Source organism: Eumetopias jubatus, unplaced genomic scaffold (assembly GCF_037043125.1).
Source record: "Eumetopias jubatus isolate StellerSeaLion01/CBP00866 unplaced genomic scaffold, mEumJub1_p1.0 scaffold_10, whole genome shotgun sequence".
Lineage (NCBI taxonomy): Eukaryota > Metazoa > Chordata > Mammalia > Carnivora > Otariidae > Eumetopias > Eumetopias jubatus.
In genome coordinates, this window is record NW_028274816.1 from 106563484 (window position 1) to 106587635 (window position 24152).

The following is a 24152-nucleotide window of genomic DNA, read 5'->3' on the forward strand; positions in this document are numbered from 1 at the left end:
ATAAGAGAATTCACAAGGGTTTTTGTTGTTGTTGTTGGCTGTCTCTTCAACGACTTTTTACAACAAGGGAAATGAAACTCAAGAGTATATTCACATTCTTGGTGAAATTATCTAAAACCCTTGAGTAAAGGGTGATTTTTTTTTTTAACAGTTCACTTTTACAGGTTACTTCTTCGACAGGCTCCAGACATTCAAAAACAAAATCACATCAGTAGCATTACTAATCAACTTTTTTCTACAGACTTGAAAAGTATTTTCTTACCACACTACAAGATTACTTCCCATACTTTGAGCAGAAATGGAAACAGCTCTGGGCGTCACGAATCAGATCTTGAGGCCACAGTTGCAGAAAGTAGGTGCTGTTTCCCTTGAGTAGGAGCCGCTGATCTGAAACCTCCTAAGGGAAGGGTGTCTGAGAGTGCTGAAGAATCTAAAGCAAGCTGTTTGTATTAATGAGGGAGATGCTGGCCCCACTACTCCTTAAGTGTTTCACTGCCATGCAATTGTTTTCCAGCCTCCAAGCTCTGAATCTGGCAGAGAATGCTGTTCTCACAGCCATACACACTCTATGATCAGCTGCTCTGTGGTGTGTGGGTGTTTAACTAGGTAAGTGACTGGTTAGAAGAGGTTCTGCAATATTAAATCAAGGAAGCACACTGTCCCCTGGGATTTCAGTGATCTGTCACCCTACGACGCTGACAAAGTAACATATTTGCAACTTTGAAATGGTCTGGGTTTAGGATAGGCAAATAATTTCCGACAGTAAAGCTTCAGGCATGACATGAACAAAAAATATAACCTGTAATATAAGCCACTTCAAGCATGTTTATTAGATAATTAAAAATGCAGTATTTGCCATCTCAGCATGCTTTCAAACTTCATAGGGTACACTGCCTAATTATTAGAATAAATGCTATTCTTCAGGTGTGTGGAACAGGTTCTATGCAAGATTCCAAGCCCCTCCCCACCGCCTTCCAAAAAAAGTTAATACCATGAATTGGTTAGCCTCTCAGAACCCCAAAAATGTAAAATAAATAAATAAATAAAAGGTCTCAAAGGATTCTGTAAGTAAAAAATATTGTCAGAACTGTAAGCTCCTGGAGAGCTGGGGACTATGTTTCTTTAATGTCACTGCCCATCACAACACTATCACAAGTGAAATAAATCCCCCTTGGTTGAAACATAATCAAAAGGCAAAAGCTGGATGCAGAGTGATTTAAACAAGAATAGCTGATATTTATCCCCTGCTTGTTGATAGAATAGTGCAACGTTCATTCCTTGTTCTAAATTCTAAACACAGGGACTGAATTCCTAACTGCAATTAGGATCCTCCCATTAAAACAAAACTTTAAAATGGATGATTCTGATGGCAATGTCACCCTGAATAAAGACATGAAATCATATTTAATAAAGTTGAAAAAATCTGCACAGAGCAGGTGCTCTACTATGGGAATGATAAAGCCTTCTTTTAATAAATCAAGTCAACCTCCATCAACACATCATGGATAGGTATCATGAAAGAGACCACTGACTTTGCTGTTGAAATATGCTACATTTAGAAAACAGTGCAAGGAACATACATCATCAACTGGTCAAATTCAGACAAATTATTCTGACTCCAGTTTTAACTTTTTCTGAAATTCTCACATACATCTCCTTTTTACAGGAAGACAGGGAACGTAATGGAAGAACAAAACACAAGGATACATATATCATCTACTTTGTTGCTTACTGCTCAGGACCAAAGTACTGTAATGCCAATCCTCAAGAAACAAAACAAAACACAAAACTCAAGTTCCTTTCACTTTTGCATAATATAGATCTCAACCTGACTGTCCCAGGACTAGCTTCAAGAGGACTGTAATTGCATATAAAAATCATGAGCATCTCTTTGGTTAAGAACCACTGAAACAGACATTTCCAGAATCACTAAAACTCAGAGGTGATCATTTTAAACAAAATTATACTAAAGGTAGTATCTATCAGAATACGTGTGCACAGTCCTGATACAGGACTGTGCAGCTGACCACTCTCAAATCAGCCACAGGCGGGATCATCCCCTGCATTCGGGGCACACACACATGCTAGCCACAGCAGCTCTTCATTCCTTAAGCATACACATGTTGTCAACAAAGCATGTGCTAGTTGCCATTCCCAGAACAATACACAGGCCTGGCCATCTCTGGAAAAAAAAAAAAAACACATTCTTCCCAAAACACGACCCTATGTAGTTAACTATGCCTTGATGACCGCTCTTACATATTAAAACAAAATAAATCGAAATGCCCACACACATGTATCTAATCGACTGAGGAAAAAAGCATCACTCAGGTATTACTCAGGGCACACTGGAGATGCAGATCAGGAAAACACTATGATAATGATGCTTGAACATGGGGACAATCAAAGACAGACTCACGCAGGAACATCCTGAGAACATGGTTGTGGAAAGAACCCCTCTCCAAAAGCAAATGCACATTCCTCTGATTGGCACAAGCCATTCCTGACAATGGATCCGCAATGACAGGGGCTGCTCTGGCAATCAGGAAGTGTGTGTGTGTGTTGTGGGGGAGGGATGTACTTAAATGTGATCAAAGACTGGCCCTCTTCAAAGAAGAGCATATGAGATCTCAAATCGTGAAGACAGACTTCGAGGGTGAGGCAGGGGCATTTATCATTTCTACAGGAGACATCCCTCGACAATGAACATGTTATGTGCAGATGTAACGGGGGTGTCACTACCTTTAGTGTCTCCCATCTAAGAATCTTAAGTAGAGCCTGATTGGAGGGGAGGAGGAGGTGGGGGTGGAGAAAGGTCTGAATTACCCTCTGGGGTGAGTGTTGGGCGGGTGTACACTAGATGCATTTTATCTCGAGCGGCACAATACTCCCAGGGGTTGGAGGTTTGGGCGCAACCGCAGGGCCCGGGAGGCAATGGGTGCACGCCACCAGCTGCAGGGCAGGGGAATGCTCGCTGGAGGACCGGTGCAAACCTCCCTCGGCCCGCTAACCCAGGCAACCCCAGCCTCCCCTCGGGCCTCGGGGCGAGCGGGCTCTCTGCAAAACTGGAGCCCGGTCCGGGTCCGGGAGCGAGGGGCCGAAGGAGCAGAAGCGGGCGCCCCCGGCCCGAGCTCGCGGCCAGAGGAGCGCAGCGCCCCGGGCCTCCCCGCCGGATGGGGGCTGCTCCGGCCTAGTGCACGCAGCTGCCTCGGCGAAGGGTTAACCCGGCGCCCAAGCCCCGGCCGGCCCGGCGGGCGGCGGAGAGGAAAGGCTGCTGCAAGGGGCGCAGCCGCGACTGTGGCGTGTGCGTGGGGGGCAGGGGCCCCTACTCACCCTGGCCGGCCGCCTCCGCCTCCGCCGCCCCGACCGCCGCCTTGGCGGTCCATCCCTGCGGCGGGGGGCCTGTAGCCGCGGCGCTCGAGTAACAACCGCCGGCCGGGCCGGCCCCTCCCCCCCGCCCAACGTCTGTCCTCAGGGCCGCTCCGCAGACCCGGCCTCGGCCGCCGCCGCCGCCGCCGCCGCCGCAGCGCTACGTGGCCGCCGCTCCGACGTCTCGCGACTCCCTTCCGAGCGCGCGAGGGCGAGCGGGGCCGGCGGGGCGGGCGGCGCGCGGGGAGGGAGGCAGGGGAGGGGGTGTGCGTGTGTGGTTGTGTGTGCGGAGCCGGGGGCAGGGAGGGAGGGGGAGCGGCGGCGAGAGCGCGCGCGCGCCCGCGGCCCCGTCCCTCGCCCGCCCCCCCATCCCCGCCCAACGGGGAGCCGACACCTCCCTCTGCCCGCCCCCCTGGCATCCCGGCCGCGGGGCGCGGCGGCGCGCATGCGCAGCCCCTCGGGCCGGCCCTGGCGCACCTTTTCTCCCCGCTGCCACAATGTGAGCGCCCCGCCGCCCAGATAACCGCCGACTCCCGCTCCACCCCCGCCTTCCCCCACTCCGCCCACTGCCGAGCGCCCAGGTAAAGGCGTGGACTGCGCGTGCGCACCTCTCTCCCTGGGTCTGGGGGCGTGGTTGCTGAAAGGAAGCCAAAACGCAGAGTGGGAGGGAGCTTGGGGTAGAGGTTGTGAGTTTCCCTGAAGTAGGGGCGGGTTAGGATTAAGGAAAGGTAAGTGAAGAAAAGGGGCCGAAGTAGGAAATTGGGCCCAAGTGAGATTTAGAAGTAAAGGAGCCTTTGGCTTATGAAATAAAATTAAAAAAGAACCCGTGGCCTCTTTTCCTGGAGGCCTCTGTTCCTGGAGGGTAGGGTGAGTGACAGAGGACAGAAATAAAGGAGGCAAAATATAAGCAGTAGTGGTCAGTCACGAGATAAATGGGGACAGCTAATAAAACCTGGAGAAATTTAGAGATTGCCGGAATGGTCAGAAAAACAAATTTAGAGCGGCGTTTGTTCTGTGGCCAGGAATAGAGCATGTGTGTGTGCTTGAGACATTGAACTGCTGCAAGAAAGGAAGCCTCCATTGAAAGTATTACAGCATTATGACTAATTAGCTATTAATCATTAATATAATTAATGGTACTATTAGCTAACAAGGTAGCATTTATCCAAGTTCCTGAGCCAAGAGAGGGTGTCCATAATTGCAAGTGCTTGGCATACAGAGAGAGGAAGTGAGGCAGGCAAGGTAAAGGCCTAGGGAGGAGAGGACCCAAGACAGCAACTTGGAGGGTCAGGATGACCCTTTCCCACAGTAAACCAAACTTCCCTGATGTTTCCCAAATCTTATCTCCATTGGAACTCCTCATTCTCCTTCCATTATTAAAAGCACACTTAACAAATGTCTTTGCGTTAAGACCTATCTCTTCACACATTTTCAATACAGATGCAGCTACTTCTCTCCAAAATAGCCACCCCTCCCTCTCCCCCCCCACCCCCGGAAAAAAGTCCCTATAGCAAGTAAAATGGCCTGAATCTGGGATAGGGTTAGGGAAGAGATTGAAACTTGATACACAAAAGGGTTCCAGGGCTAGCCCTGTCCTTGGCACCTTCCGAAAACAAATGCTCAGTCTTTATTATACTTGGACTCCACATTCCAGGGAGTGTAATTTGGCACCTTTGGGTTGTGTTCCTCAGTAGTGAGCGTCTTCAGTGGATAAACACTAAAGGTGACATCGTAATTCAGCAGGTAGAGAGAACATCTCCAGGCAGAGCAGGAGGAAATAAGCATGCATAAATAATAAAAGAAAAGACTTAGGGGCACCTGGTTGGCCCAGTTGGTGGAGCATGTGACTCTTGATCTCAGGGTTGTACCCCTGAGCCCACCTTGCATGTAGAGATTACTGAAAACAAACAAATAAATAAATAAATAAAATCTTAAAAAAAAAAAGATTTACTGTAAGAAAGAACTTGGCTTCCACGGGGGCTGGTGAGCCCCGAACATCTGACTGAGATGTCTAGTTTTGCCCTTCTAGGACATTTAATCCATTCCCTACTCTGCCTGTCAGGGCAATCCAGCTTGGAAGACCGGTGTGCAGAGCGATGGCTAAAGAAGCAAGGTAACCTTCCAAGTGTCTGTGACTCTCCACCCACAGGCCAGCCCTCTGAAGGGCTCCTAGTAATTACAACAGTAATATTATCGCCTTCCACTTGAGGAGTGCTTTATGGTTTCTGCAGGGAAGTTATGTCCATTATCTCATGAGATCTTCCAACAACTCTGTGAGGCCAGCAGGACAGGTATTATTATTCCCAATGAAGGAAATTTGGGCCAAGGAAGGCTTAATGGCCCAGTCGATCACTCAACCTAGAAAACAATGGAGGGTTTGACTCTGAAAGACTGCTACATATTCCTGTGGGCAAAAACAGGTAGCCTTGGGGCGCCTGGGTGGCTCAGTCGTTAAGCGTCTGCCTTCGGCTCAGGTCATGATCCCAGGGTCCTGGGATCGAGCCCCGCATCGGGCTCCCTGCTCAGCGGGGAGCCTGCTTCTCCCGCTCCCACTCCCCCTGCTTGTCTCGCTGTCTCTCTCTGTGAAATAAATAAATAAAATCTTAAAAAAAAAAAAACAGGTAGCCTTGGCACGTGATAGAGAATAATTCAGTTCTACACCTGCATCTCCTTTCTTTCATGTGTTTTCCCCTTTTCTTCTCTTCAGGACCCTAGGACTTGCTCCTGTGTGTCTGAGGCCTTGGTGACCAGTACTTTGGAAGGCCTTGGGCCGCAGGACTTAACAAGGAGATCCCAGGTGCTCTGCTGTCTCTTAACTCTTCCCTTACATGTATTTACCCACAGCAGGGGGCTGCAGACCAGTGTCCTCTCTCGACATGTCATAAGAAGAGGGCCTCTGCTCTCAGCCAGACTGCAAAGCCCATGCCCCCTTCTTCAGTGGCTGGCATTACAACTGACAGTCAATGCAAGCACCATTAATTTTTTTTTTTCTTGCAAGCACCCACAGCTGGTCTCACTGGAAGATCGGGCTTCTGTCATCCTGGTTTCCTGGCCTTGGATAGTTCTTCACTAACTTCTTCATTAAGGCAGTGGACAAAACCCAGTAGAAGCCATTTTTTAAAAAAAGATTTTATATATTTATTTGACAGAGAGAGAGAGGGAGAGGGCATGAGCTGGGGGAGCAGCAGAGAGAGAGGGAGAAGCAGACTCCTCATTGAGCAAGGAGCCCAACACAGGGCTTGATCCAGGAATCCTGTGATCATGACCTGAGCCGAAGGCAGCCGCTTAACTGATTGAGCCACTCAGGCACCCCATAGAAGCCATTTAAAAAAAAGGTTTAGTAGACACACACATTTGCATGCACGCACACACACGCACAGGAATATTACTCAGCCATAAAAAGAGGATGAGATCTTGCCATTTACAACAACAAGGAAGGACCTAAAGGGTATTATGCTAAGTGAACTAAGTCAGAGAAAGACAAATACCATATGATATCAGTTAGAAGTGGAATCTAAAAAACCAAACAAATGAATAAACAAACAAAAAGCAGAATCAGACCTACAAATGCAGAGAACAGACTGATGGTTGCCGGAGGGGAAGAAACGTGGGGTTGGACAAAATGGGGGGAGGGAAGTGGGGGGTACAGGCTCCCAGTGATGGAATGAATAAGTCACAGGAGTAAAAGGCACTGCGAGGGAATATAGTCAGTGATATTGTAATAGGACTGTATGGTGACAGGTGGTAGCTACACTCCTGGTGAGCACGGCATAAGGCAGCGAGAAGCCAAATCGCTCTGTTGTACCCCTGAAACTAATGTGACATTGTTTGTCAACTATACTCAAATAAATAAATAGTTTTAGTATAAAGTTCTGCACACTTTGACAGTTCTGAAAATCTTCAAAGATTTCATTTAAACAGCAGCAGATATATCTGGTTCTTTAAACGGCCTCATACAAGCTCCCAGTGCACTGCATTTCCTCACTCCCCAAGCTTCCGGGAATGTATCCACAGGCCCTGATAGTTCTTACCGCCTCTACTTAAATAGGGGCGGTGGCTGTGGCTCTCTGTCCCCTCATTGATCTAAGCTGCTTCTAGCACACCAGACTTGGGGCCAGGGCCCTGGTCATGGGCTCCTAGGTTCTCATACCTGCTGTGCTGCAACCTTTACTCAATCCCTTCACCTTTTAGACCTTGCAAAAAAGACAGGATTTTCCGGCTCTTAGAGTCTTCCAGGTCTGGTACCTAGGATGCTATTCTAGAAAGTTGACTTTGTTCGCTAATATCTTACAATGCCAATCCTTCGCTGAGAATCACTAACCAGTTCCTATCTCTGAGCCTTGCCTACAAGAAGCTGCCCCCTTCACAGAATGGAGAAAGCTGGCCTGGACTCTCCTGTTTTATTCACTTCTTCTCTAAGTGACGGGGTGTAGAGACAGATCAGAAAGATGGACTTCGGGCTTTTCTGCCATAGGGCTTGCATGCATATGTGCCCTCGGGCGGCGTGTATGTATGTTTCTGTCCAGTCTTAAAGGGATATGGGTCAAGGGCACTTTCGCTCTGTGACCCCTCACCTCCCACCACACCTGCCTGAATTCTAGTGAAGAGGCGAGATAAATGCCAGGATGTCCTAGAAGAAAAAGAGAGCACACCCTAAAAGGCCAGACCCATGAATGCAGCTGTTTTGCGTTGGGGATAGAGGTGAGGGAGGCTATTGGGGTAGCCCGTGTCCCTTTGGGCAAAGCTTGGTTTCAGCTGCAACATGGCCTGAGGCCATCATCGGGCTCACAGCCCGCTGCCACTTGGTCTCTCATCAAAATGCATTTTATAATTATTTTTTTAATATACAGATATTTATAAGATTTTATTTATTTCTTTATTCGTCAGAGAGAGAGCGAGCAAACAAGCAGGGGAGAAGCTCCCCACTGAGCAAGGAGCCCGATGTGGGGCTCAATCCCAGGACCCTGGGATCATGACCTGAGCCAAAGGCAGACACCCAACTGACTGAGACACCCAGGCGCCCCTCCCCTGCCCTTTTTTTTTTTTTCTAAATAGCAAATAAGAATGAGGTCTGGATTTTAAGGGTCAAATGGCCAGAACTTGGGTCTCCAGGATCCAAGTCCCGGACTTTGTGACATCGTGCCGCAGCTCTTTGCTGGATACCAGACAAAGCAAATTAAACAGATGTGGTCTCTGCTCTCTGGAAGTTTGGACTTAAATGGACAGCCACAATTCCGGCAAACATAAAAGGACAAAGTGATTCACAGTCAATTCACATATGCCAGTAAATAAATGAGTTAAACAGATAAGGAAAGCTATGTTTACCTGGTCTACTAATTTTTTTTTTAATCTATTAGTAGAGAGGGCGATGTTAATGAGGCTCAGGTCTTCAGCCAGGCCCACCTCTGCCTACTTCGCACATGGAAAAATACCGTAGTTGTGCCGTACGTTCTTTCGTACTTTCGGTTCCGTGTCTTCAACAGTGTGTCACCATTCCTGGAACAGCTACCGAGTGTCACACAAGGTGGGAATCAAGAACCATCATTATGAAATCATCTCTGCCCTTAAGTGACATCTTCAACCATTTTCCTAAAGCAAACGGCTGCAAAAGCTTCCATTCACTTCGCCTCTATGACCTCTATTGATGGGAAAAGGACAGATCAACTCAGTGCCCATCCTATTGTTAGAGGGCCCGAGATTCATGTTTATCCATGCAAGACAGCCGGTTAGGACAGCTCAGAGGTGAGTTTGGAATTTGGGGGACATTGGTGTTATTCCAGAGAAGCAAGGCCACCATCCCACCTGCAACAGCTTAGCTTCTGTGTATCTAAGCGAAGGCAGAGAGGACCCTGGGGTTAGGGAATGTGGGCAGCTGAGGGCAGGAACCCCAGCAGAACATCCTCCTATGCTGAACTCTAGCAGCCCAATACCTCCCCTGGGGGTTCTGCCTCAGGGTCTGTCTCCAGCACAGTGATCTAAGGTAGTTAGGTCCGAATTGTGTTTGAGTCTTTAAAGAGGCTCACAGATTCTTTGAGGCAGCATGCTTAATTGTTGTCTGTAATTGATGTGACATACGCCCCAGAGGCATGCACTGAGGTCCAATTGAAGTGATGGTTTTTTAAAAAATTGGAATTAATTAATTAAAGAAGGCAGCTGTACTGGGCTGTGAGTTAGTGCCAAACTCCGTAACCCTAAACCAGCCAACCCACCCAACCGGCCTCACCACCTGAGGAACAATCCTGAGGTTCTCACGGAGGTGGGATGGGAGACCTGGAACGCAGTGCAGGAAGCGAGGGCTGCAAGGGAGAAGTTGGGGGGTGGTTGTGGTGGGGGGGGGTCAGGGGACCCTCTCCTTTCATAACCCCCCAGAATCTTGGCTCTTGTTTGGGTGTCAAAAGAAGTGTGTTGGGGGGGGCTAGGGAACTGCAGGAAAGGGAAGGCAAGGTCCAAGGAGGTATGTGAGATTATGGGGAGGGGCAGTCAAGGGACAAGAGGGGGTTCAGGGCTGGGGCGTTGGCCGCAGTGAAGCAAGATGGACCTGTTCAGGTGAGGACTACGAAGACCGGGGATGAAGAGGACCCTGTGGGGGGAGCTCAGAGGAGGTGGAGCCCAGATGTGGAGGCGGGAACATGGCGCCTGGGGCCTCTGGCATTCAGAGGAGGTATTAATTAAACCCCTGACCTGAGGTGGTTAACAAAGCTGTGGCAGCTTTTCATATGAGTTGAGTTAATAACAATAATAACAATAATAATAACAACAATTAACGATAATGAGACCTTATCTGCAGCAAGTTATTCCTAGAGCTTTGTAGGCATTAAGTCATTAATTCTTCTGGCCCCTCGGGCCACCTTTCTCTAGCAGTAACAGGAGTGCAAGAGGGCACAGACGACCCTTGTGCCTTCCGGCCTGTCGCCATTGGCTGGGTGGGGTAGTTCATTTACAGAGAGAGAAAACCCAGGGTTCTTTAGGGCTTCATAAACTGTTACAAGCTTTTCCATTTATTTAGAAATGATGCGTAAACGGGATGAGTACAGAAATGTAGAACTCGGTCACCACAAATGCCTAAAGAACTTTGATGTGAAAACTCAAATGAGAGTCATCATCCTTCTCCTGGTCAAGATCAAAGACAATTAAAGCATGCATTGTATAGCATGTTTTTCTTTCTATTTATTTATTTATTTATTTTAAAGGTTTTATTTATTTATTTACTTGGCAGAGAGAGACACAGCGAGAGAGGGAACACAAGCAGGGGGAGTGGGAGAGGGAGAAGCGGCCTTCCCGCCCAGCAGGGAGCCCGATGCGGGGCGCGATCACGACCTGAGCCAAAGGCAGATGCTTAACGATTGAGCCACCCAGGCACCCAGATGTCCATATTCTAAAGATGTCTACATCCTAATTCCTGGCACCTGTGAATACGCTATCTCATTTGGCAAAAGGGACTTTGCAGATGGGATGAAGGTAAGGATCCTGAGATGCAGACTTTATCCTGGATGATCTGGTGGGTCCAGTGTACTCATGAAGGTCCTTAGAAGAGAGAGACAGGAGCGTTGGAGGCAGAGAGGGAGAGGCGCCATGGAAGCAAGGGTCAGGATGCTGTGAGTGCTAGCTCTGAAGATGGGAGAGGAACATGAGCCAAGGAGTGTGGACAGCCTCAAGCAATGAGTAGGCAAAGAACGGATCTCCCCTAGAGCCTCCAGAAGGAACACAAGCTATGGACACCTTGATTTGGGCCCAGAAAAACTTCTGACCCCCAGAACTGTAGGATAATAAATCTGTGTTGTTTGAAGCCGCTACATTGGTGGTGATGTGTTACAACAGCTGTAGAAAACGAATACAGCTCCCCATTACTTACAGGGAAACCAGAACCACTCTGCAAGGCATTCAAGGGCTTTGGGTTATCTGCCCCCCCCCTCCCCCACTGCCTGCCAGGCTTTACCTACTGAACTTCTCCAGGATCCTCAAGAGGCCATGGCCTCTCTTACTCCAGTGCATTTGCGTGTGCTGTTTCTTCCACCAGGAACTACGGGCTCCTCACTTGTTTGTCTGGCTAAGTTCTCATCCTTTCTGTCTCAGCTCAAACAATACCTCCTCTGTGAAGCCTTTCCTGGGGCTCCTTTCCTGCATTTCATATGTGCTCCCATTAAAGGACCTGTCTGTTCTCTCCCTGGACTATAAGCTATCTGAGGGCACAGGATGTCTCTTCTCGCCTTTGATCTCCCTTTGCGCCCGGCACGGTCCCCGGTACCTGAAATAAAGGTCCCCAGAAACTAGAGCTTTTATCCGGACTTGTGCCCTGGATGTGATGCAGCCCCTCCTGCCCCATCTCTCCTTCCATAACAAGCATTGGGAGAGCCTTCCCTCCCCTCCCCTCCCCCTCCAAGTGAGAGATGAAGACAAAGGAAATCAGTCATAGCAGCATTTCAAGTTCAAGAAAGAAAAAGGCACAAATCAAAGTTTTGTAATAGTCCCATTGCACCTACAGTGTACAAGTGTACAACGCTTCCTCTCCGGGTCTCGGTTTCTTCAGCTGGGAAATGGGTCTAGAGACAAGCTACACAGAAACAGGAACTGTGGTGGCTTCAAACACCATCATATCCTCCCCCCGACCCCAGCACTGCTAGCACTGCTCTTTACTCTCAAGTGAGTTCTCGGGTGTTGGGTGCTGCAGATCTTGGGGGAGACTTTCCCACATTCTTTGGATTCATGGTTTCTAATAGGCACGCCAATGGTAGGTATCATCGTCCTGAGCAAAGGGTTCCCCACAGTCACTGCATTCATGGAACTGAGTTCCAGAATACTGAGTCAGATGTGTCTTCCGAACCTCCAAACTCACCTGAGGGCTCTCCCATGGACACATCAGACACAGAGTTTCTTTCCAGTAGGAATTCTCTGATGTTGTATAGGAAGGTTACTCCACCCAAATAAAGACTTATTCACATTTATTACACTTATGAACATTTTCCCCTGTATGAATTCTCTGATGTTTAATGAGAAGTAAAAGGCAAATGGAGATCTCAATAAAGGCCTATTATATACCCAGCCCTGTGCTCAGTGTTCGGAAGGAGTCCAAAATGTACAGAACGCCCTCTGCCCTCTAGAAGCTTGCAACCTGGTTGAGGAGACAAGATTTGTGTGCATGAAACAGTGGGGGAGCACGAGATGCTGTGTAATCACACCAAGCTGCACAGTTTAATGGAATTAAATGAGAATTCACAGAAAGGAGCATTCCACCAGAGATGAGGGAAAGGTGGCAGTGAGGATGCTAGGCTTTAGCTGGACCTGAAAGGATTGTAGGGCTTAGGCTGGAGGACAGAAGAGGAAGGTGTTTGGGGTGTGGCTCTAGAGGGATGAAAATATCCTTCCGTAGCAACTCACTGGTTTGGATTTTGGAAGAGAGAGGGAGAGAGGGAGGGAGGGAGGGAGAAGGAGGGAGGGGAGAAAAAAAGGAAAGGAAAGAAGAGGGGAGGGGAGGAAAGGAAAGGAAAAGAAAAGAAAAGAAAGGAAAGGAAGGAAACTCTTTCCAATATAGTGAGTTGCCTCTCCATCTCAGAAACTCCCTCAGACTTAGGGCAGCAGCCTTTGAAAATTTTATTTCTCTAATGCGTTTCTTGATTTAGAGCCCCAACCACTTTCACTTTTTCAGGCACACCGAAGAAGGAACCCTCTAGCACTGCAATTCATATGCGGAGCCCCACCCCCACCCCCACCCCCCACCATTCCTGGGGCCCATTTCAGTTCCTTGACCATTAGCATCATCCCCCCCCAACACATACACCCCCCCCCCGTGACAGAGGCACCAAGTAGGGGGAGAAGGGCACCTGCCAGAGCGCCCCAGGCAAGCACCCTCCCTGGCCCTCCGTACCCTCGAAAACAACTCCACCTGGGATGTTGACACTTGGAGGGAAGGAGTCATCGGATCCAAAGGCCTCTTACTTAGGTCGGTTTTATAGAGGATTTTCGGGAGCATTGGGAGTAGGGAGCGCTTTATGACTTGTCCTTGTTTTCTCCATTCCGCAGAGGGCGGCCCACGAGCAAGGGGGTGGACTTTGCAGCGTCTGTCTCGTCTGCGTTAGACACTTGGAAGACGTTTCTCCCAATTATAGTGGTTAAACACTGACTCAACAGCCAACAGCCTCATGAGGTGTCAGAGCCTTCATTCATGGACAAGTTTCACAATGAGACACGACAGCACCACCCGTCATGGGCAGTGCCGTCAGAGAGCGGAGGAGAGTGGGTTTCACAGGCAACAAGGTGGCTGCTTTCTGGAAGGATCTGACAGTTCCTAGCATGGCAGCGACATGGTGAAGTGCCTCCTCACTACCCCTGCTCAATGGGTTTGTTTGCACGTGGAATTCTTAGGCTCTTAGTTCTGTCCCTGCTTCCTGCCACTTCCCTAGGAGACGGAATTCAAATTCTGGAAGGGAGGGACCTCACCTCTGGGGAGGGGGAGGGGGACACAGAATGGGGGCTGGAGCCTTTTGGGTCTTACCATGTGGACATCCTGTGGGAACATTCTCCCCTCCTCCTCAGCAAGATCCACTCCGCTCTGTGGAGAATCCAAGCAGGAGGTCAGAGGGATCTACAAAGCCACGGTGGAAGGACAGCCCAGATTCCCGGGCCCCGGGTGGCCATCCAGTCTGACCACGCACCACACTCTCCTTTGATTCTTGGTGTCTATCCTCCCTGCAAGTTCATGGGCTCCCCCAGGGCAGGAGGCATGTCTGTCCTAGTCACCATCCGAGCCGGCTCAGTACCTGTCACAGTGCCTGGTACACAGCCACCATTCAGTAAATGTTTGCTCAATAAATCAACTCTAAACTTGGAAGGGATCCCCTTAAAGAGCTCCTCGCTCTTGTCCAGAAGCAGAGTTCCATGGCAAACGCTGGTGTGTGCTGGGGATGGGAAGGGATGCCATTGGGTAATAATAATGATAATAATAATAATAATAATAATAATAGAGTTAGAAACACATGGGCGGCCCCTGGAAAATAGCCCACAAGTTCAAATTGTATCTGCTAAGCAACAGGGGAATGATGCAGGTTCTCCGGGTCACCCCCAGGAGCCGGCAAGTAGGTAGAGGCTTAAGAAGCAGCATTGGGTCTGGAAGAGGGGAGGGTGCCACCAAAGAGCAGTGCCTCTTGGAGCAGCCTGGTCCCTGGGGCGAGCTCAAGAGGTGACTTTTGTGGCTGGAGACGGAATGGCTCAGCCGGGTGGGCTTCGGGATGAGCCCTGCTCCCGTGTGAACTCGGGGAGGTGGCAGTTGGAGCAGAGGCCAGTGCAGTCATGGCCAAGAACGGCCAAGGAGGAAGAAGATGCCTCGGGATCCTGGTGTCGTATTACGTGGAATGGGGGTGAAGCCAAAAGAGAAGATTTGTTTTTCTCCAGAGAGCGCTTCCTGAGGACAGAGGCCATGTCTTTTTTTTTTTTTTTTTTTTAAGTTTATGTGTTATTCATCTCTGCACCCAACTTGGAACTCCAATTCCCAACCCTGAGATCAGGAGTTGCACGCTCTTCCAACTGAGCCAGCCAGGAGCCCCAGACAGAGGTCACGTCTTATGTATCTACACCCGCAGCTCCAAGAAGAGTGCCTTGCACATAGTAGCTGCTAAATAAACACTTGATAAAGGAATGCTTGGCTGGTTGGCCAACCCTGGGAGGCACTGAGGATCTGAAAGCGTGTGGAGGCCCCCAGGGCTGTGTTGCCTGTCTTCTCTGCTCCAAATGCCTCCGTCTAGTCTTCTGTGCCATCCCACCTTTGTTTTAAGCCAGAAGATGTTCCCAAAGATTGCTACTCTCTAGGTTGACAGCAAATAGTAGAGAGGGTGACTCTAGCCCCTACAGGCTGGGTCTCAGCCTGCAGCTTTTCAGGCCACGCCCTCCCTTCTCCTGGGGCTCCCACGGCTAGACTGGGTCCGTGCATGTTGTGGGGTCCTGCTCAGTCCCCCACCCAAGCATCGGGTCATCCTTCACATTTCCTTCCAGTCTTTCTCCCTTTGATCTCATCTTGGCAAGCAGCGGCATGTCACCACAGGGCAGCCTTCTGCTAACAAATGCAAACACACACACACACACACACACACACACACACACACACACCCTACTTTCCTTGTCTCTGAGCCATTGTCTGTCCGTCTGCTTCTAGGCCTGACCCATCTTTACAAGACGCTGAATCTTGTAATTCCTCTCCCAGGATGCTGAATATGGCCTCTGATGCAAAAAAGTGGGGCGTTTTGCACGTCTGCAATGTTGGCCTCCCCCAAGGGATTGGGAAAGATCCACCCATATGTCAGGACCTTCCAGGGAGACGCGAAACCAAGAGCCTGACCTCATGATGCCCGCAGCGTCTGGCAAGGAGGACACCAGCTCTGCTGTCCTGGCCACAGTCCAGTTCTCTCTTCTAGAATCCACACCTTCCCTGGCTCCCCTCCAGGCTGACAAGATCTGCCCCATTTGGGGAAAGGATAAGCATGGCCTAGTAAGTAGCGGATGGGAGGGGAGAGAGGGGTCTCTACTCTAAGACCTGGGTCAAATCATTCCCCAGCTCTGTGCCTCGGTTTCTCCCTTGAGAAATTCTGCCCATGATTCTAGGGTTAGGAAGCTGCTCAGCATTAAAAAGTTCCCTGAGCTCAGGGGGGAAGAAACCTGCAGTGTTGTTGTGTTCCCTTGCAGCCAGTAGCCGCCTGCCCCGCCCCACCCCACCCCAGAAGGCCTTGCTAGTTGGTGAGGCCGGGCCAGCAAGGCAGGGTCCTGCAGGATGAAAGCTCAGAGAAGTCAGAGCAGGAATAATAATGATAATCATCAGCTGCGGCGTCTTAACCATCCAGGAATGCAAGGCCCCACGCCCTGTGTGCCTCACACCCCAGGACACTCGAAGGGCTCCTCTCCTTTCATTTTATTGCAGTGATCCCACACTCTGCCATTCCCAGCCCAACCCATTTGGGTTCCCAAGGAGTGCAGTCCAGCCACTGGTTCATCCACCACCCAGGTTCCATGGGAAGATTCAGCTCAACATGACCCAAGCCAGCAGCAGGACAGAACGCCCAGCTACTTGGAAACTCGGGCTCCAGGCTTTCCCAGAGAAGCAGCCTGCCCGCACCTGGCCTGGAGCACTTTCCCACAGACCCATCAGGGTCTGGTCACCGTGAGGCCCAGGAGGGTTGTCTGTGTCAATACAACTCTGAATTCAAGGCCTGGCTGGCCCACAGACTATCTCGCCCTAGGACCATGGGCAAGTTTTGTGTTGTTTTTGACTTCTTTGGATTCACTGCCTTGCCTGCCGCAAAACTTTCCAAGACTCACCCTTGCTCACTGAAGATAAACTCTGGATCTCATAGTCTAGCGTGTGGCTGTTTAAAATCTGGTTCTAATCCACTTTTCCAACCCCACTCTTCTTCTTTACCCTCTAGATGCCAGCCAGAAGTAACTACTAACTGTTGGTGATACGTATCCCATGCTTTTTCATGTGGCACTCCAATCCTTTGTGGGAAATGTCATTTCCTTCATCTACACCTGGCCAGACCCTCCCAGCCTTCAAAGCCCAAGGCAGAGTTCATTGCCGCTATAAGTACGCCTGATCCTCATCCCACCATGGAACTCTGCTTCCTCTATTTTTTTTTTTTTAAAGATTTTATTTATTTATTTGAGAGAGAATGAGAGATAGAGAGCACGAGAGGGAAGAGGGTCAGAGGGAGAAGCAGACTCCCTGCCGAGCAGAAAGCCCGATGTGGGACTCGATCCCGGGACTCCAGGATCATGACCTGAGCCGAAGGCAGTCGCTTAACCAACTGAGCCACCCAGGCGCCCTCTGCTTCCTCTTTGTGTGAAGCTCTCAAGCACCGATGCCCACCTCCTATGGTGCTGGCGTGCGTATCTTTTTTTTTTTTTAAGATTTATTTATTTATTTGAAAGAGAGAGTGAGCAAGATCGAGAGAGAGAGAGAGAGAGCAGGGGAGGGGCAGAGGAGAGGGAGAGAGAAACCCAAGCAGACTCCATGCTAAGCCAAGAGCTGGACACAGGATCCCATCCCACGACCCCAAGATCACAACATGAGCCAAAACCAAGAGTCGGCTGTCCCCCCGACTGCACCACCCAGGTGCCCCGCTGGCGTGCATATCTCAGCTCATCCGGTGGATCATCCCCGTGCTGAAGTCTCATTCATCTCTGTGTCCCCATGGGCCTAGCACAGCGCCTTGCACACGAGGCACGTGCTCAGTAAGTAAGTGTGGGACATAAATTGTAGCCAAGAATCATCCCCACCCTATTCACTTCCCCACACAAATGTGCTTTGAAAAAGTAAAAATAATTATTTTAATATAAAAGTTTATGCTTGTGTGTCCCCCCACCCCAGGATCCTCGCTAGTGGGGTGCGGGCCCCCGGGTCTCCCGTGAAGATGTTAGCTCCTTGGCTTTGGCTCCGGGGCTGACCCGAGGGATGCTTTTCCCGATCAGTTGTGGGTCCAGTCTGACCCTGCCCCTTGCCTAATAGGAGGTGAGCCCTACGCTCCTTGGAGAAGGGCAGTCCCACCCTCCGGGGGCTTCCGTTTTTCGAAGCCCCAGCCCCCTTCATGCTCCATAGGACTTAACACACCAGAAGGCCCCCTTGAGGTCATGAGGTGAAAGAGATGAATGGTTGGATGTGTTTAGGAACTTCTCACCTGGCTCCTTAGTAGAACCCTCGGAGCAGTGCTCACCCCTGCTGCCTGTTAGTGTTGTTAATAATAGTAACATGACTTCAGTAACGCCTTCAGTGTATTTACTGAACGCTTTTCTCCAGGGAGCTCAACTCATCTTTCCCTCCAGAAGGAAGAGAGGCACCAAGACGATGAAAGAGAAGTCAGCCATTGCAGCCATGCTTTGAATAGAAGCATTCTTCATTCTAGGAGGTAAATGCAATCCGTAGTATTGCAGATGTGGTAGAACTGATCAAGTAGGAGACCATTCATGCTCTGGGACCTGAAACTTCTGCCTTCAGAATGCTTGCCCAAATCAAATCCTGTGTGAGATGACCACTCCCGTGCTGAGAAGTTACATCTCATCAGTGATTGGATTTTTTTTTAAGATTTTATTTATTTATTTGGGAGAGAGAGAATGAGAGATAGAGAGCACGAGAGGGAAGAGGGTCAGAGGGAGAAGCCGACTCGATCCCAGGACTCCAGGATCATAACCTGAGCCGAAGGCAGTCGCTTAACCAACTGAGCCACCCAGGCGCCCCTCAGTGATAGGATTTGAGCATGCACCCTGAATACACGTTCCATTATTTATAAGTTGTAGACGTGGCTGACTACCATTAGTATCTCAAGACAATATATACTTGGGGTGAGGTTTGTATTTAACAATGGTAGAAGGGTAAGTTCATGTTTCTTTTATTCATTTTTTTAAAGTAAACTCCACCCCCAGTGTGGGGCTTGAACTCAGAACCCCGAAATCAAGAATCACATGTGTTACTGACTGAGCTGGGCAGGCATCCTGGTTACTTCACATTTCAATATAATTGATAATTACAAATTACAAAGCAGTTTTGTGGCTCTCTTCATGTTAGACCTGATCAGACTGTCGCCATTTTCACCTCGTGATGGGGCTAACAAAGAGCTCTTTCGAGAAGCTCCAGCTTTGCCATTTTCTCCTGTGCTGAATTAGGAAGATTTTACCCTGAGGTTTCTTTGCAGGAATTTCTCTCTCTCTCTCTCTCTTTTTTTTCTTTTAAGATTCCTCCATTTATTTGAGAGAGAGAGCAAGCAGGGGGAGGGGCAGAGAGAGAGGGAGAGAAGCAGACTCCCCACTGAGTGGAGAGCCCTACATGATGCGGGGCTCAATCTCACAACCCCACCCCCCACCCCAAGATCATGACTCATGACCTGAGCTGAAATCAAGAGTCAGCCGCTCAACTGACTGAGCCACCCAGGTGCCCCCAGGAATCTTTTTACCCCCACCCCCGTCCGTTTTTTGTGGAGGTTAGTTTAGCTCAAGTTAGATAACATAATCCATAATGTCACTTAACAAGGTAACATAAGCTGTGATACTCTGCAGTTTTCCAACCATGATCTACAAACAGTGAGGGAGCCTTGTCCACCTCTCCAACACGCTCCCATGCTTGCCCCAGGAGCTCCCCGCGGGGCACACATGGCCCACGGCTCCTGTCGAGCCCCGTGTTAGAATCATGGTGAAGCTGCCTTGACTGCCTCTGAAGGGGGCTCTTCTATAATCCCACCTCGTTTCTATCAGTGCATGCGCCAGTTTGACCATCTTCAGCGCCCTCCTGGCTCTCTCAGCCACCTCAAGGTCACTTCCAAAACCTTCTTTGTAAAGCCCACTTCTCTCGCTTTATTCCCGATGTCCTTTAAAGGGCCCCACGAAATGCTCAGTTGTACAGACTAGAAACCACAAACCCATCCCATGGCTGAGGACCCTGACCATGGCTAGGGCCTTTTAAGCAGTTGGCCTCCCTGCCACCATGCTCTTCCCTTCATTCACCCTCCACATTTCTGCCAGAGAAATCTTCCAGATACACAAGTCCGATTTGGGTCTGCCCTCTTCCTAGCCCCTCATGCCGATAGGAGGAAGTATGAACTCTTGGCTGGGCCCTATGGACCTTTCCAAGTGGCTCACCCCTAGCCAACCACCCAGGAGAGGCTGAATACCATGTTCGCTCTTGCTCAGATAGCTCTTCACGTTCTTTCTTTTCTGCCTGCTGAATTCTATTACTTAACCTCCAAGACCAGGACCCCTGGCACCTTCCAAACTCTGAAGGCAGAGAAAATTACCCCATCTCCCTGCACCTTAGCGCTTGATATGAAACTCTCCTGTATATGCCGACACGTGGTCGTTTAGTTGTTTGTACCTCCCCATGATGTTGGTTCCTGGACACTTGGGCACATGTCTTATTTCTCTCTCTATCTTCCTCTTCCTGCTCCCTCCCAGCCTGGTGCGGCGGCAGACTCTCTGGGACGGGCTCTTCCACAGACCTGAGGTGTCAGGCCCTTCTTCCCCGTTGTCATCTGCACTGCCCCCCAAACCACCCCCCCAACACCTAACAACCTAAAAAAGCGATTACTAGGTGGCGAGTACTGTTCTTGGGTATATTAACTTACTTGATGCTGATCATAGCGCCGTGTAAGGTTGGCCCTTTCGGTGTGCCCATTTTATAGATGAGGAAACTGACGTATGGGGAAGCCTCCTGACAGGCCTACGTCATCCAGCTAGTCAGGGGCATAGCCAGCAGTCAAAGTCTGCCTCCTGGACCCAGAGCCCTGATCGTGACCTCTACGGCATAGAGTCCGTGCTCTGGCACCTCACTCGCCCTCACCGTTCTCCCTTTCCTCGACAAGCATGGCTGCTTTCCCAAAGCCGGTGGAACACCCTTCCAACCCTGCACAAGGCTCAGGGACTGGGGCTCAGGTGGCTCTCTCCCTCCGGACAAATGACAGGCACAACAGTCTCCCCGTTGTCTAGCCGTCTGCCTGCTCACTCCATTCCTGGGCCAGGGCTCTTTTGGGGGAGATCTGAAAACTGGCATGGGTGGGACCCCATCACTCCTCTGGGAGGGCCTACCCGAAGCACGCCCACGACCCCTTCCCGGCCCAGCAGCCCCTCAGGCACCTGGAGGGCGTTCCCCACCTGTTCTACCTGATTGGCTTCCGGCCATTAATAACAGCTCATTCTCCTCTGGGGCTCTTTGTCTCTTCTGCCTTGCCTCCCCACGCTTCCTTCCTGTTCTTCTTTCTCTTTACAACAAGAGTGGGTATTTTTAACCTGAGGTTTTCGCTCACCTCTCACTGTCCGGCTGGGAGTGGGCAGGGCTGCTGGCGTGCCGGAGGGCTGGGAGCGGCGTGCCAGCCTCGGAGGCCACTGCTGTGTTCCTCACTGCTGGCTCCAGCCTTAGCCCCCATGCTCACCTCTGTCAAGCCCTCCCTCCTCTGCCTGGGGAGTAAACACCCCACACTGGCCGTGGGTTGAAACTCTGGAAACACGGGGAGCCAAGCTTAGCCCCGGGGGACGTGGTGAAGACCATCTGTGGAGCCAGGTGAAGCTCAAGATCACCAGAACCTCACACATCCCCCAAAGAGCCACCAAGGCCATCTCTCAGGGCACCTGTGTGACCCACGTTAGTGATGCCCTTTGGAGGCTCTAGGGGGACTTTCAGGGAATTCTCCCACCCTGGGAGATGCAGCTCAGAGAGCTCCCCTCACCCTCCCTGCCCTCTTTGAAACTTCTTGAAGGTCTCTGCTACCAGGAACCCCTTTGTGCTCCTAGCTCTCCTACCTCAGCCCCCAGCCTGGCCCACCAACCACTCCCCACTCTGTCCCCACCTGCTGGTCTCCAGCCCCCACCCTGGCTCACGGCTCATGTCTCACGTCTCTGCACCCCAGGAGCTCAACAGAGAAACTTTTGTTTGAAGCCTCAGCAACTGCAAAGGGGGAGATAACTGGCCTTTCAGGGTTTTGTCCCAATTGTTGTTTGTTTTGAAGTTTGGTTTCTGCACCCAGCTTTCTCAAAAAAGAGAACAGTGGCAACTAAACAAGTTGGTATCAGAGATTTTTTTTTTTTTTTTTTTTAAGCAACTGGCAGTGACTCACTGCAGGCTGCTGGGCCCCCGGCTAATGTTCTCTAAGGTGAGCGACAGTTTTAATGATGGCCCGGGGCACTGCCGAGTCCTCCTGCTTGCTCTGAGTCACCGCCAAGGATCAAATAGCTTCAGCCTTATTTTGTATGTTCACTGTGTTTTAAAATTCCTTAAAAAACCAGCCTCCTGTATAACATACTACGGATTGAAAATCAGGGAACAGGTTTTCCACCCGGTCTCGTGGGCCTGGAGGACCCGCTGATGAGACAGAATATCTGTCCCTCTCATCTCTGGCCTCCGTCCTGGCCACACCTCTGTTTCACACTCTGGTGACTGTCCCCACCCCTCCCTCCTGTGCAACTGTCACAGGGTCCCAAGTAGCGATGCCTTCTGGCCCCACCGTGAGCTGTGGCAGCAACCTTGTTCCGTCTCCTTTGCCTCTGGCCCCCCTTTAGGAGTTGGTCAGTCATTCAGTCTACAAACAATTCTTGGGCATCCCCTTTGGGCAGAGAGAGCCATGCTGGGTGGGTATGGGGATGAGGCAAAAGAAAGTAGTCACTGCTACCTCTCCCTCCACAAGCACCTAGAGAACTTACAGGCTCCAGAGAATTCCATCTCAGAACTAACAGGCGGCGGTGGGGGGGGGGGGGGGGGGCGGCGCAAACATGGTGGGATTTATCAGAAAAGGCTTCCTGAAGGGGAGAGATCTGAGCTTAACTTTGACTGTCACTAAGGCTGTCCCGGCTGGGCAAATGGGTGCACAGAGATGGGGAGCCCATCTTGGCAAGGGGACCCAGAATTCCCCGGCCACCTCCGCCAGGAAGCTGCCTTGTGAATCCTGAGCTGCCCCTTCCCCTCTGGGCTAACAGGCAATAAGGACGGGGGACTAGCCCCAGCAAGGAGGAAGTGGACTGGCTTCCTGTTTGTTTGTGAATCTCAGAGCAGCCCCGTGCAGCCATGAACACCAGCTGAGCAGAGCAACCTTGGCCCGAGCCAAGAGTGCCAGGGAGCCCATCCACCAACCCGGCGAGCCTGCAACCAGCTGAGAGATGCAGGGACTGTATCCTAGGGCGGCCAAACTCAGCTGGCTAGCCCCATAGCAGTTGCACCAGCTTTGGCAGGGACGGGAGGTGGGGTAATCACTTCCCTAAAAAAGCCAGAGTCACACATTCATACCACACGAAGCCTCTGGGCGGCTTGGGGAGGAGGGGGAGGGGGGCTCAGGCATTGCCATTCCCTGACCCCAAAGATTATTTTGGGCAAAACTCTTTTGCCCTCTAGGGAAATCTTGTGCTGAGATCACCGATCATCAGGTCCTTTAAAAAATCAGGCAGCATGCACTGTGGTTTTGCTTACAACAGCAAGATACAAGAAAACCACCACCAAGTCCTCCAAAAACCAACTGGTGACAAACAAAACACAATAGATCCATACAGAGAAGATGCTGTAGCCATTCAGAAGAATGGGGCGATTAGTAGGTGCAACTGTGGCGAGATGTCCAAAGGTATGTCCATAAATGAAAACAGCAAGGTGCAAAACAGTGTGATCCCTTCGTGATCCCCCAAAAGAAAGACTACTTCCTTTTGTGTAAATAATTGTAACAGCAGAGGACATGTTCCTATAGGCTCACAGATACATGTACTGCCGAATGCATGAGTTTTCTTCTGGAAAGAAATGTAAGCAACCTGACAGTGGTTATTTTGAGGGAGAGGAACTGGGAGAAAAGTGGTGGGAAGGCTTCACTTTTCATTATTCACCTTTTGGTGCTGTTTGTGTTTTTTAGTCAGGTTTATATATTTCAAAAATATTATCTGTGGACAGTGGAATTCTGGTCCATTCTGTTTTCTTCCTTATGAGTCTCTGTATCATTTAAAATAAAAAGGATTGGGCGCCTGGGTGGCTCAGTTGGTTAAGCGACTGCCTTCGGCTCAGGTCATGATCCTGGAGTCCCGGGATTGAGTCCTGCATCGGGCTCCCTGCTCAGCGGGGAGTCTGCTTCTCCCTCTGACCCTCTTCCCTCTCATGCTCTCTCTCTCTCATTCTCTCTCTCTCAAATAAATAAATAAAATCTTAAAAAAATGTTAAGATAAAAAGGAGGGCGCCTGGGTGGCTCAGTTGGTTAAGCGACTGCCTTCGGCTCAGGTCATGATCCTGGAGTCCCGGGATCGAGTCCCGCATCGGGCTCCCTGCTCGGCAGGGAGTCTGCTTCTCCCTCTGACCCTCT

At 50.2% G+C, this 24152-nt stretch overlaps 1 protein-coding gene across 2 annotated transcripts in view; it reads right to left on the reverse strand.

The window, feature by feature from the left end:
• Positions 1-3469, reverse strand: part of ZNF652 (zinc finger protein 652) — a 58914-nt gene extending 55445 nt beyond the window's left edge. For both annotated transcript variants that reach the window (XM_028093690.2, XM_028093687.2), the window contains exon 1: positions 3334-3469. The gene's annotated coding sequence lies outside the window, so the exon portion shown is untranslated. The remainder of the gene's footprint in view (positions 1-3333) is intronic.
• Positions 3470-24152: the final 20683 nt, after the last annotated feature.